Raw genomic sequence first — 12212 nt, 5'->3', positions numbered from 1 at the left:
AATCTGTGGGAACAGGAGATTTTAGTTACATTAGTGGGCCATGGGTTTATGTATGTGTGTATATTTCTTTTGTTCACAAAGCTTCAACTTGGGCAGAGCTCAGCTGAGACAGCTCACCTCTGCTCCAGGAGACACCCACGGGGCAGCTCAAACAGGGCTGGAGGATCTGCTCCGAAGATGGCTCACCCTTATGTTAAGTGTGGTTGTTTTTACATTGAAAAATTTTAATATTTATGTTATGGAGGTATAGTTTAGATACTATAAAATTAACCAATTTAAAATGTACATTTCAATGATTTTTTCATAAATTTATCCAGTACAGCCATCACCACCCATCCAGGTTTAAAACATTTCCATCATCCCAAAAAGTTTCTTTGTGCTTGTTTGCAGTTAATCTCCAAGTTCACCGCATTCCCAATCCTAGGCCAACACTGGTCTGCTTTATTTTGGCTTTTATAAATTTACCTTTGTTGAACATTTCCTATAAATGAAATCATATAATATGTAAGTCTTTTGCATCTGGCTTTTTTTTCCCACTTGTATAATGTTTTTGATGTTCATTCATGTTGCAGCATGTGTCAGTAGTTTGTTTCTTTTTATCACTTAATAACATTCCATTGTGTGGATTGATAAACATTCAGTTTATCTATTCACCAGTTGATAGACATTTGGATTGTGTCCAATTTTTGTCTATTGCGAATAACGATGCTATGAACATTCATGTACATGTCTTTGTGTTGTGTGAAAATATATATTATTTCTTGTGGGTAGATTCCTAAGAATAAGATTGCTGGGTCATATGGTTATGTTTATATTTAACTTTTGTGTGTGGGAGGAGGTTGGTTGGTTTGTTTTTTGAGATGGGTCCCTCTATGTTGCCTAGGCTGGTCTCCAACTCCTGGGCTCAAGTGACCCTCCTGCCTCAGCTGAAATTACATGTGCATGCCATCGCATACAGTTTATGTTCAACCTTTTAAGAAATTGCCATAGTATTTTTATAAAGTGGTTGTACTATTTTATATTCCCACTAGCAGTGGATGAGGGTTCCAGTTTTTCCACATCCTCTCCAACACTTATTTGTCCTTTTAATATGACATGATTTTTTCAAAATTGTAGTAAAAAGCACACAAAATAAAATTTACCGTCTTAACAATTTCAGCTCAGTCATGTTAAGTACATTCATATTGTTGTGAAACCAAGCTCAGAACTTTTTCATCCTGCAAAACGGAAACTCTATACCCGTTAAGCAACTCCTCATGCCCTGCCCTACCCCCAGATCCTGGAAACCACTATTCTACTTTCTGTTTCTATGAATATGACTACTCCGGTTACCTTATATAAGTGGAATGATATAGTCACATTAGTTATTTTGTGACTGGTTTATTCCATTTAGCATTAGGTCCTCAAGGTTCATAAAAGTTGTACCATGTAAGAATTCCCTTCCTTTGTAAGGCTGAAGGCACGGGTTTTTAAATGCTAAGGAATGCTGTATTTGTTATACTTAGGGTGAAACAAAGTCCTTCTTTCAGTTTTGGTTGCAGGGGAGAAGGAAATGGGAAGAGAAGGAGAGGATACTGGGGAGGAAAAGTTCTGAAAAGTAGGAAGAACTACAGAAAGGAATTAGGAATACACGTTGTATCCCAATTTTGCTCAGCGTGAGCCCAACCACCAAACTTCCTTTGTTAGTAAGAAGTAATCATCTTTCTGTATTTTCACAAGATATATATGGTATTTATAAAGGTCCTCCTAGACAGCTTGGCTTTTGGAATCCTCATCACTCTTAATTGATTATAAAGTTGGCTCTGTATTTATCTGCTGTAATTAAATCCTGTTAGGCTTTGCAGAAAAGCACAACCAACCATGATTCAGAGCACTTGGAAATAAGTTTGTTTATTAAAGGGATGTATCATGTAGAATTGTTTAACAACTTTTACAGCATTAATAGGTTCATTATCATTTAAACTGGGGAGTAAAATTACAGACGTTCTTCTCTCTTAGTAAATTGCAAGATATTATCCTGGATTACTTAAAGAATTAACAGAGTGGGGTACTTGTTTATTGCTCTAAAGTATAGTCTTTTCTTATAGGTGGCAATATCAGATGCAAAATATGCAATTGTTATAATATAGAGCAAAAATGATCAGAGTGATGGAGTGTGAAGGTGGGATTGAAAGACTCCATCCAGAGTATTTATATCATAAAATGACAATTCATATATTAAAGAAGGAAAAAACTAAATTTCTGAAAAATGTTTGTAGAATCACAAGATTTCCAGGTATAGGAGAAAATTATTAAATGAAATTGTTTAAAAAAGAGAGAGATCTCAGAACGAGGAACTCTGCAAAAGAGTAGAACACGTCCAATAAGAGAATAAAATTCTCTCTATGTATAACTTTCTGCCTTGGAACGATCATTGCCTTCATCTTTTTTACATCAAAACTTTGAACTGAGTTGATTAGAGACATTTTTCCATAGAAACATTTTTCATTTTAGAGAAGAACTTAGGGGAGAAAACTGCTGTTTTGTCATCTTTTCTTTTCTAAATTTTTTATACAAATGAAAGACATACTATTCATAAAATGTATCAAAACCTTTATTTTGTTTGTTTGTTTGTTTTAACAAGGACGATGGGAGAAATAAGTGATTTCCAAACCTGTTTTTCAAGTATTAGAAGCCATTCTTCTAATAAGCTCTAATGTGGAATCCAAGTACAATAGCAGCTAACATTTTTTTGAAAGGGCACCATTGTTACTCACAATGCCAAGTGTATTTATTAGGCATTGCTTTGTTTCATTGATTATACAAGGTAGGTGCTGTTAAACTAATTTTTATCTGTGACTTACCCAAGTCCACTGGAGTAGTTTAGAAAAGCAGATACCTACTGAACTGCTCCAATTACATTTGAGGGTGACAGGGGCCAGGCATAGAGCCTCATCCACTTGTCTGTCCTCACTACCACCTTGTCCCAGCTCCCACAATCCCAGTCCTGACTTCCAGGGATTTTAGTGAAATCCCTCTCGGCCTCAGAGTGGCCTTGTCCGCTGGGCACTGTGCTGAGGAAAGGGAGGATGCACCTGTCCTGTTTAATAAGAGTTCTAGCTTCCCAGGACCCCTCAGAACTTTATTAAAATCAATTATAACTGGAACCACAGGGGGCTTTTTCTTCTCATACCTCATCAGTCAAAAAACCAAAAAAAGTTTAAACACTCTTCTGCTTGGTTTTTGATGCTCAAAACTAGTTTTTCTTATCAATGAAAAAAAAGGTGGGAGGGGCTTTGAAATGGAAAGGACCAGTCTTGAAAGAAATGCAGGCCATAGAGGGACACACATAATAGAAATACCCTGGAAGGAAGCACATGTCCCTCCTGAGAAGTTTACGGTTGGCTCTAGCACTGCTGAGGCTCTCTGCTCCGTGCCTTTCCCAAACCATGGTTCTGGCCATTTTCAAACAGACACTCACTCAACACTGGGTTCTAACCCTATGGAGATCTGCCGGGGACAAGGAGGTTCATGCATCAACTACTGGTCCCACCTGGCGAATGGTCCCCCTGAGATCTTATGGCCTATAGCTGGTGGAGTTGGGGGCTGGGGTAAGGTAGAGATCTGTGAGCCAACGATGCAGACAGCTGTTCGGAAAATGTCAAAATGAAGAATGCTTAAACTCCATGTGTGCCAAACACCTGTTCTGAGCCATTCCCAACTCTCCTGCCCAGGCCGCACCTCCTGACGCTTGTGGTTTTACAGTGATGGGACTATAGAATCACAGGAGAAAAAGGCCCCGTTGCATCTGAAGACCTCAGTGGCCTATAAGCTCAGAACTGCCCCAGGACAAATGAGAGGTCTCACCAGTCCAAAGAAAGCACCCCCTGGTCAAAAGTGCTAGGAATATGCAGGTGGGGTGGCCCTCTCCAGACGAGGAGGACGAGTGCTGGATGGTGCAGCCTCAGAGAGGCACCAATAGAAAACAAAAATAGGCTCTTCCTATATTTGCAAAGATAAACACCTCTTCAGGTTTTTTTTTTTTTTTTTTTTTCTTTTTCCCTTTGGATGAAGAAACTGTTGCAGGTGCTGTGGAGCTCTGGTCTGCCCCCTCCTTCTCCTGCCTCACTGCTGTTTGCTTGGGGCACGGAACAAGTCGGTCAGGAAGCCACACCACAGCCTTGTCTTCTCAAGATACCAGAGAAACACCCCTGGAGCCAGAGGTGGCAATTCACCGTTATCCTAACCAGCCGCAAGGTATTAATAAAATCCCTGGAGAAGGTGTGTGCTGACTTCATCAGAGGCACAAAGGAAAAAATCTCCAGGTGAAAGGACCAGTTGAGATACCTGCCCTAAGACTTTGAGAATCACTACAGGAAAAACTCCTTGTGATGAAGGTTCTAAGGCATGGGATGGCTCCCAGATGAGAATCCGCAAGCGACTCACTGACTTGCACAGTCCTTAGCAGATTGGTAAGCAAATTACTTCTACCAGTAGTACCAAGCCAGGAGTTGAGGCTGAAGTCACCACTGCAGATGCTTAAGTCAACTGTTTTATTAACTTGAGTACCAGTTGTTAAAACAACAACAAAACACAACCCGCTTCACAGAGGAGAGCAGAAGCAAAATTGGCACTCTGCTCTTAGTCCCCAGTAGTACCTGAGAAAGCAGGTAACTTTTTTTCCAGGGAGGGCAGAGCTGGCGGTGCAGCCACTCTCCACTGGCCTCCGTTGGCCAGGGCCAGCCAAGTTCACAGACTACAGCCGCGGGACTCCTGGCAGATGTCCTGCTCCATCCTGTCCCCCTCGGCCAGGACGGCCTGAAACTTTTCACCAAACCTTCCTTTCACTCTACTCTGTCTGAAATTTCTGGCCAAATCAGTGTGTCAGGTTCAAGGTCTTCGCCTGCTGGGGAACCTGCGGCCTCAAGGCCACATGTGGCCCTCCAGATCCCCATCTGCGGTCCCTCACCCGAATCCGAACTTCACAGAACAAATCCCCGTAAAATCTGCATTCAGTCAAAAGGCCGCACTCAAGGATACAGAAGGCCACAGGTGGCCGGAGGCCGCAGGTTCCCCACCCCTCCGTATTCCAGGTGCTGACAGTGGCTGCTCCGTAGCCTGCAGAGATTTCCCCTTAAGTCTGAGTTTCTGAAAGACAGCGAAATCCCCGTGGTGGCCTCTTCGCTGGGCTGGGCGGGTGTTGGAAAACTGGTTTTCAGCAGCCCTGCTGCGGGGTGACAGGAAGTCCAGGCTTCCCATTGCTGTGGGTGACGGTCACAAGGAGCCTGGCTCCTTCCCTCGTCTGCTGCCCATAGCTCGGGGCGGGCAGGGCAGGTGAGTCCGGCCCTGGGACCCGACGCTGGGAGGAACCGGGCGGAGCTGGGCGGGCGCTCCACGGACGCCGCTCCTGGCCTGGCCTACGGATGAGCTGCCGGGGGCCCGCGCTCCCTGTGCCCCCAGCCCCAAACGGGGTTTCTAAAAAGTGACTTTAGCTATTCTGATGCACAGCCAGGGTGGAGGACTTGTGCTTGGCAGATGTTGGGGCTGGAGGGTTTTGAGCTCTTCCTTCCTTTCTTATTTGAAGGGATGGCAACACAGAAACAGCAACCTTGAGATGGAAGCTACAGATAGGGCTGTCCTCGGGAAAAATCCAGGGGGAAGACAGTGATAGCGATGAGGCCTGAGACTTTAAATCCCAGTGAGGACAGAAATGACTTAAAAAAAAAGTTTTATTGAGATATAATTACATATCCTAAGTTTAAAATGTACAAGTCAGCCCGGCGAAGTGGCTCACACTTGTAATCCTAGCACTCTGGGAGGCCAAGGCTGGAGGATCGCTTGAGCTCAGGAGTTTGAGGTTGCTGTGAGCTAGGCTGACGCCACCGCACTCTAGCCTGGGTGACACAACGAGACTCTGTCTCAAAAGAAAAAAAAGTGTACAATTTAATGGTTTAAAGTATATTTACAGTTGGGTAACTATCACCATAATCTAATTTTAAAAAATTTTATCATCCCCCAAAGAAACCCCATACCCATTAGTAGTCACTCTTCATTCCTGCCCAAACCTCCCTGCTCCCAGCTCTTAGCAACCACTACTCTACTTTTCAACTCTATAAATTTGCCTGTTTTGGAAGTTTTACACAAATGGGATCATACAATATGTAGTCTTATGAGACTGGCTTCTTTCAGTTAGCATAATGTTTTTGAGATTCATCCATGTTGCAACATATATTAGTACTGTTAGGGCAAGTATTACAGCGAGTGGTCCCGAGGACAAACCGAGTGGAACACGGAGAGTCAGAGAATCAACGTTTATGTGCCGGCGGGCTCAGAGGGGTCTCACCACCAAATTCTGAGCCCCGTCTACCTAATTTTTCCCATTTTTATTAAGTTGGGGTGATCCAAGTGGAGGGGTGGTCTCAGGTGACAATGCCCACCAGGTAATAAGTTTAGTCTCTTCACTAGACAATAGGATTAGTGTTATGCTGATGTGCCAAATGTTAGGTTAGTGATATGTTAATGTACCAGGTGTTAGGTTAGTGATATGCTAATGTGGGTCCTCCGTGAGGGGTGGGGGTCTCAGGCGGCTGCTGTGCCAAATAATAGATGGGAGTTTTCCTTATCAGTACTTACTTTCTTCTTATTGCTGAATAATATTCCATAGTCTAGATATACCACATTTTGTTTTTCCATTCACCAGTTGATGAACATTTGAGTTGTTTCCACTTTTTGATTATTAAGAATAATGCCGCTATGAATATTTGTATACAAGTTTCTATGTGGACGTATGTTTTTATTTCTCTTGGGCAGATACCTAGGAGTGGAATTTCTGGGTCATATGATAACTTTACGTTTAACATTTTGAGGAACTGCAAAAGTATTTTCCAAAGTAACTACATCATTTTATATTCCCGCCAACAATGTATGAGGGTTCTAATTTCCCCACATCCTTTACACTGTTATTGTCTGTCTTTTTGATTACAGCTATTCCAGTGAATGCAAAGTATTATCTCATTGATTTGCATTTCTTTAAAAACTAATGATGTTGAGCATGTTTTCTTGTGCTTATCATCCATCTGTATATCTTCTTTCAAGAAGTGTCTCTTCAAATCTATTGCCCATTTAAAATATTTATTTATTTATGATGTTTATTTATTTATTAAAGACAGGGTCTTGCTCTGTTGCTCAGGCTGGAGTACAGCATAGCTCACTGTAACCTCAAACTCCTGGGCTCAAACAATCCTATCACCTCAGCCTCATGAGTAGCCAGGACTACCGGCACACACCACCACACTCGGCTAATTTTTTTATTTATTTTTTTTGTAGAGACAGGGTCTTGCTATGTTGCCCAGGCTGGTCTTGAACTCCTGGCCTCAAGCAATCCTCCTGCCTAGGCCTCCCAAAGTGTTGGGATCATAGGTGTGAGCCACCACACCTGGCCCTTTTAATTCTTAATAGTTTTGTTATTAGTTTAGTTATTAAAAGTTTTAGACTTTTAATAGTTTTGTGGTATATTTGCTTTGAAGAATTCTTACAAGTTTGTCATGCCACTGTTGTTCGTTACATGTGTTAACATCATCAATTTCCTTGCTGTTACTAGTATCAAAATGCTTCCTGAAAAGCCTCAAAGTAAGAGTGTCTGTGAATTTAGGGAATACAAGTGAAAAGAAGAAATCGAAAACCTGCTGTGGGTTTCCAAGAGGGTCTGGGGGGGAAAAACAGGGGCAGGGGGAACTTGAGAGGTTGATGAGTCCCCAAAAAGAACCCTGGCCTCCTTGTGGAACATTTCATAGTCATTTCCATGTGCATTTCCTTATGTTAGAAGGGTTTTCACCTATTCTTCTGCTTATCCAAATGCTTCTCTCCATTTAAGTTCTATCTCTCCCTTCTCCCTTACCCTCCAGTCCATGATAATGTTCTTTTTGAACATCTTTAGCTCTTATCCTCTGCATCATTTGTTTGGCTATTGGGAAATTTTCTTGTTGCTGTTGAATCGATGAATAAATACTCTGTTGCATTGCTACTTATTTATTTTATATATTTTTTGATATCTTCCTTCAATGAAGATTTTAAGTTTATGAAAGGTAGGAGTAATTCTATTCTTTCTTTTGCATATTCCTTACCACCTAGCACAGTGTAATACCGCAAATAGAAGTGATCTTAGGGGCAAGGATTATTTACTGTGAGTGTGGGCTACTCCCCAGAAATCTGCATTTTTAGCAAGACTTGTACTCCCTCCCCATCCCATAGGATTTTGATGTACTATTTGAGAGTAGGACTCTTGTCTGTTTTCTTCATCACGTGTCTTCAGTGCCTGGCATATGGTAGACATTAAGTAATATTTTTGAATTAATTATGCAGTTGACCACAAACCATGTTTTGAAACCATCTCCTGGGAGAAAGAGTGAGAGATTAAATAAACACTTTGAACTACTATGTGTTGCACATGTATTTGCATGTTGCAAAAATGCATGTGAAATGTTTTGGAAAGTTTAAAGCAATTCTGAAGTGAAAACTATTATTGTAAGATGCCAAAGTAGATTTTCAAAAAGTGTGATTTCTCTTTTGTTGGGAGGTAAATCTGCCCTGGGAAAGACAAAAATAATCTTGTAAGCTTATTTTTTTAGGTTTATTTCTATTGATTAAAAAACAGATTTTTTTTTTTTATTTTGGCACAAATCATAGATCTTTGAGTTGGAAGGACACCAATTTTGAACTCTATTCGTTTTCAACAAATGTGACATTTATTGCTTTAGATATAGATGAGGACAGATTTAAAGTTTTGCTCAAGGTGGAGATTTTCAAAAGTGTTGTCCTCAGACACCTTCATCAGAACTTCCAGGGAAGTTTGTTCAAAAGTATAGATTCCAGACCTTCATTCAAGACTTGTTAAATTAGATTCTTTAAATGAAATTTGCATTTTTGGAAGCTCCTGGTGTATCAGTGGCTTCCAGCATAGTGCTTCTTAAACTCCAATGTTCATTTGAATCACCTAGGGATCTTGTTAAACCACAAAGTCTGATGCAGCATGTCTGGAGTGGTGCCCAAGATTCTTTATTTCTAACAAGTTCTCAGGTGATGCTGATGCTACTTGTACATGGACCATACTTTGAATATGAAAGATCCAGAGCAGTGGAACCAGCAGCATTAATATCACCTGGGAACTTGTTAGAAATGCAGCTTCTTGGGCCCCACCCCAGACCTACTGAATCAGAAACTCTGATACATATTTAAAATTTGAGAGCATGGGGAAAGGATGCTCTCTTAAATAAATGGTGCTGGGAAAATTGGATAACCACATGTAGAAGAATGAAACAGGACCCCTATCTCTTACCATATATCAAAATTAATTCCAGATGGATTAAAGACTTAAATGTAAGGCATGAAACCATAAAAATTCTAGAAGAAAACATAGGAAAAACTTTTCTAGATACAGGCCTAGGCAAAGAATTTATGACTGAGACCTCAAAGGCAAAAATTACAGGCATAGTGGCTCATGCCTGTAATACTAGCACTCTGGGAGGATCCCTTGAGGTCAGGAGTTTGAGACCAGCCTGGGCAATATAGCAAGACCCCTTCTCTATAACAAGTAAAAAAAAAAAAATTAGCTGGGCATGTTTTTTTTTTTTTTAATGAAAAACAAAATTTATTGACTTCTATTCATTTAATCCATGTTTTTAGAATTAATGTGGCAATATTAATTGTAACAGTAAGAACATTAACAAGTAAGATTTTCACGAACCAACTGCAGGGTTTTGAGCTGGGCATGTTGACATCTGCCGGTAGTCCCAGCTACTTGGGAGTCTGAGGCAGGAGGATCCCTTGAGCCCAAGAATTTCAGGTTACAGTGAGCTACAATGAAACCACTGCACTCTAGCCAGGGTGACAGAGCAAAACTCTGTCTCACAAAAGAAAAAATAAAACAACAAAAATAAATAATTGAGACAATTAAATTAAAAAGTTTGCATACAGCAAAGGAAATAATCAAAAGAATAAATAGACAACCTATAGAATGTGAAAAAATATTTGCAAACTATACATCTGACAAAGGACTAATATCCATAATCTACAAAGAACTCAAACAAATCAGCAAGAAAACAACAAACAGCTCCTTAAAAAGTGGGCAAAAGACATGAACAGAATTTTCTCAAAAGAAGATAAATAAATGGCCAAGAAACATATGAAAAAATGTTCAATATCACTAATCCTCAGGGAAATGCAAATTAAAACCACAATGAGATATCTCCTTACCCGTGTCAGAACAGCCATTATTAAAAAGTCAAAAAACAACAGATGTTGGCGTGGATACAGAGAAAAGGAATGCTTGTACACTGTTGGTGGGACTGCAAATTAGTACAACCTCTATGAAAACAGTATGGAGATTCCTCAAAGATATAAATGTAGACTTATCATTCGATCCAGAAATACCACTACGGGATGTCTGTCTAAAGGAAAAGAAGTCATTTTATCAAAAGAAAAAAAAATAACATAAAGTCATTTTATCAAGGAGACATCTGCACTTGAATGTTTACTGCAGCACAATTCACAATTGCAAAGATAGGGAATCAACCCAAGTGCCCATCAGTTAATGAGTGGATAAAGAAAATATGGTGTGTGTGGATATATATGTGTGTGTATATAGAGAGAGTGTATATACATATATACACACACACCATAGAGTACTATGTAGCCATAGAAAAGAATAAAATAGTGTCTTTCACAGCAACTTGGATGGAACTGGAGACCATTATCCTAAGAGAAGTATCTCAGTAATGAAAAAACAAATGCCACATGTTCTCACTAATAAGTGGGAGTTAAACGATGGATACACATGGGCACAAAGAGATGTAAAGGATATTAGAAACCAAGAAGGGGAGGGGGTGGGGGCTGAGAGATAAAAACTTACCTATGGGATATAATGAACACTATCCTGGTGACAGGCACACTAAATGCCCTGACTTCAGTATTATAGTACACAATGAATCCATGTAACAAAAACATTTGTACCCTCTTAATATTTTGAAATAAAAATATATACATAAATAAGTTATGCATGCAAAAAAATTGAGAACATGATAACACTTGAGAACTGCTGATTTAAAGAACTTTTATTGAAAAACCCTTGCCAGAGCCTCCCATGTAGTCTGATTTTTTTTTTTTTTTTTGAAACAGAGTCTTGCTTTTGTTGCCTGGGCTAGAGTGAGTGCCGTGGCGTCAGCCTAGCTCACAGCAACCTCAAACTCCTGGGCTTAAGCGATCCTCCTGCCTCAGCCTCCCGAGTAGCTGGGACTACAGGCATGTGCCACCATGCCCGGCTAATTTTTTTTTCTATATATATTTTTAGATGTCCATATAATTTCTTTCTATTTTTAGTAGAGACAGGGGTCTTGCTCTTGCTCAGGCTGATCTCGAACTCCTGAGCTCAAATGATCCACCCACCTCGGCCTCCCAGAGTGCTAAGATTACAGACGTGAGCCACTGTGCCCGGCCAACATCTTGCTTCTTAAATAAAAGGATAATGTAGATATTGATAAATCCACTTCAGTGGATAGGTAAAGGAGTATCTCAGAGCATATATCATTTGGATTGGGTCTTGAAGGATGTGTAGGAGTTTGTTAGGTGAATGGTGGGAGGTTATTCTGTGCAGAATGAATACATGTGCAAAGACACATGACATTAACTGCAGTGTGTGAGTTATAGACGGAAAGGAGGAATTTGGGGAGAAATTGTGACAGGTGTTTTGCACTAAGTGGAAGCACTGAGCTTCTGTGTCACAAACCAATAGCGGTTTTTAAGCAATAGAGTGATATGATCAGTGTGTCTTTTAGTAGCATGTAGGATATCCTGGAACAGGGAGAAATTCATGCCAGCATCCTGGGCCATTATGAACAAAACTGCCCTGTCCATAGCTCTTGCTTGAGTGTGTATTTTTGTCGTGTACAGAGTGATGATCAAGATTGTCCACTCAATGACCCTGGTGGTTTTTCTGGATTTCCTGTCAGTGAGCTACCTGCAACTAGTGCTTCCTTATAGTGGTAACAGGTGAACTTGGCCTCACTTCTAACATGATTTCCAAATACTATCAGTATGGGAATGCAACTTTCCAAAGCAGCTGATACCTAAGATCAGAGAGTTTGTACCCTACTTAAAAGTACACTTTCATGCTTGCCTTTTAAAAAGAGCAATGTGGAGGTAGTGTTCCTCTTTCTGAAGCACAAAAATGGTGCTTCAAG

The sequence above is a fragment of the Eulemur rufifrons genome, chromosome 28, assembly GCF_041146395.1.
Source record: "Eulemur rufifrons isolate Redbay chromosome 28, OSU_ERuf_1, whole genome shotgun sequence".
NCBI lineage: Eukaryota > Metazoa > Chordata > Mammalia > Primates > Lemuridae > Eulemur > Eulemur rufifrons.
The sequence above is the reverse complement of the archived record's forward strand: the minus strand, read 5'-3'. Positions refer to the sequence as shown.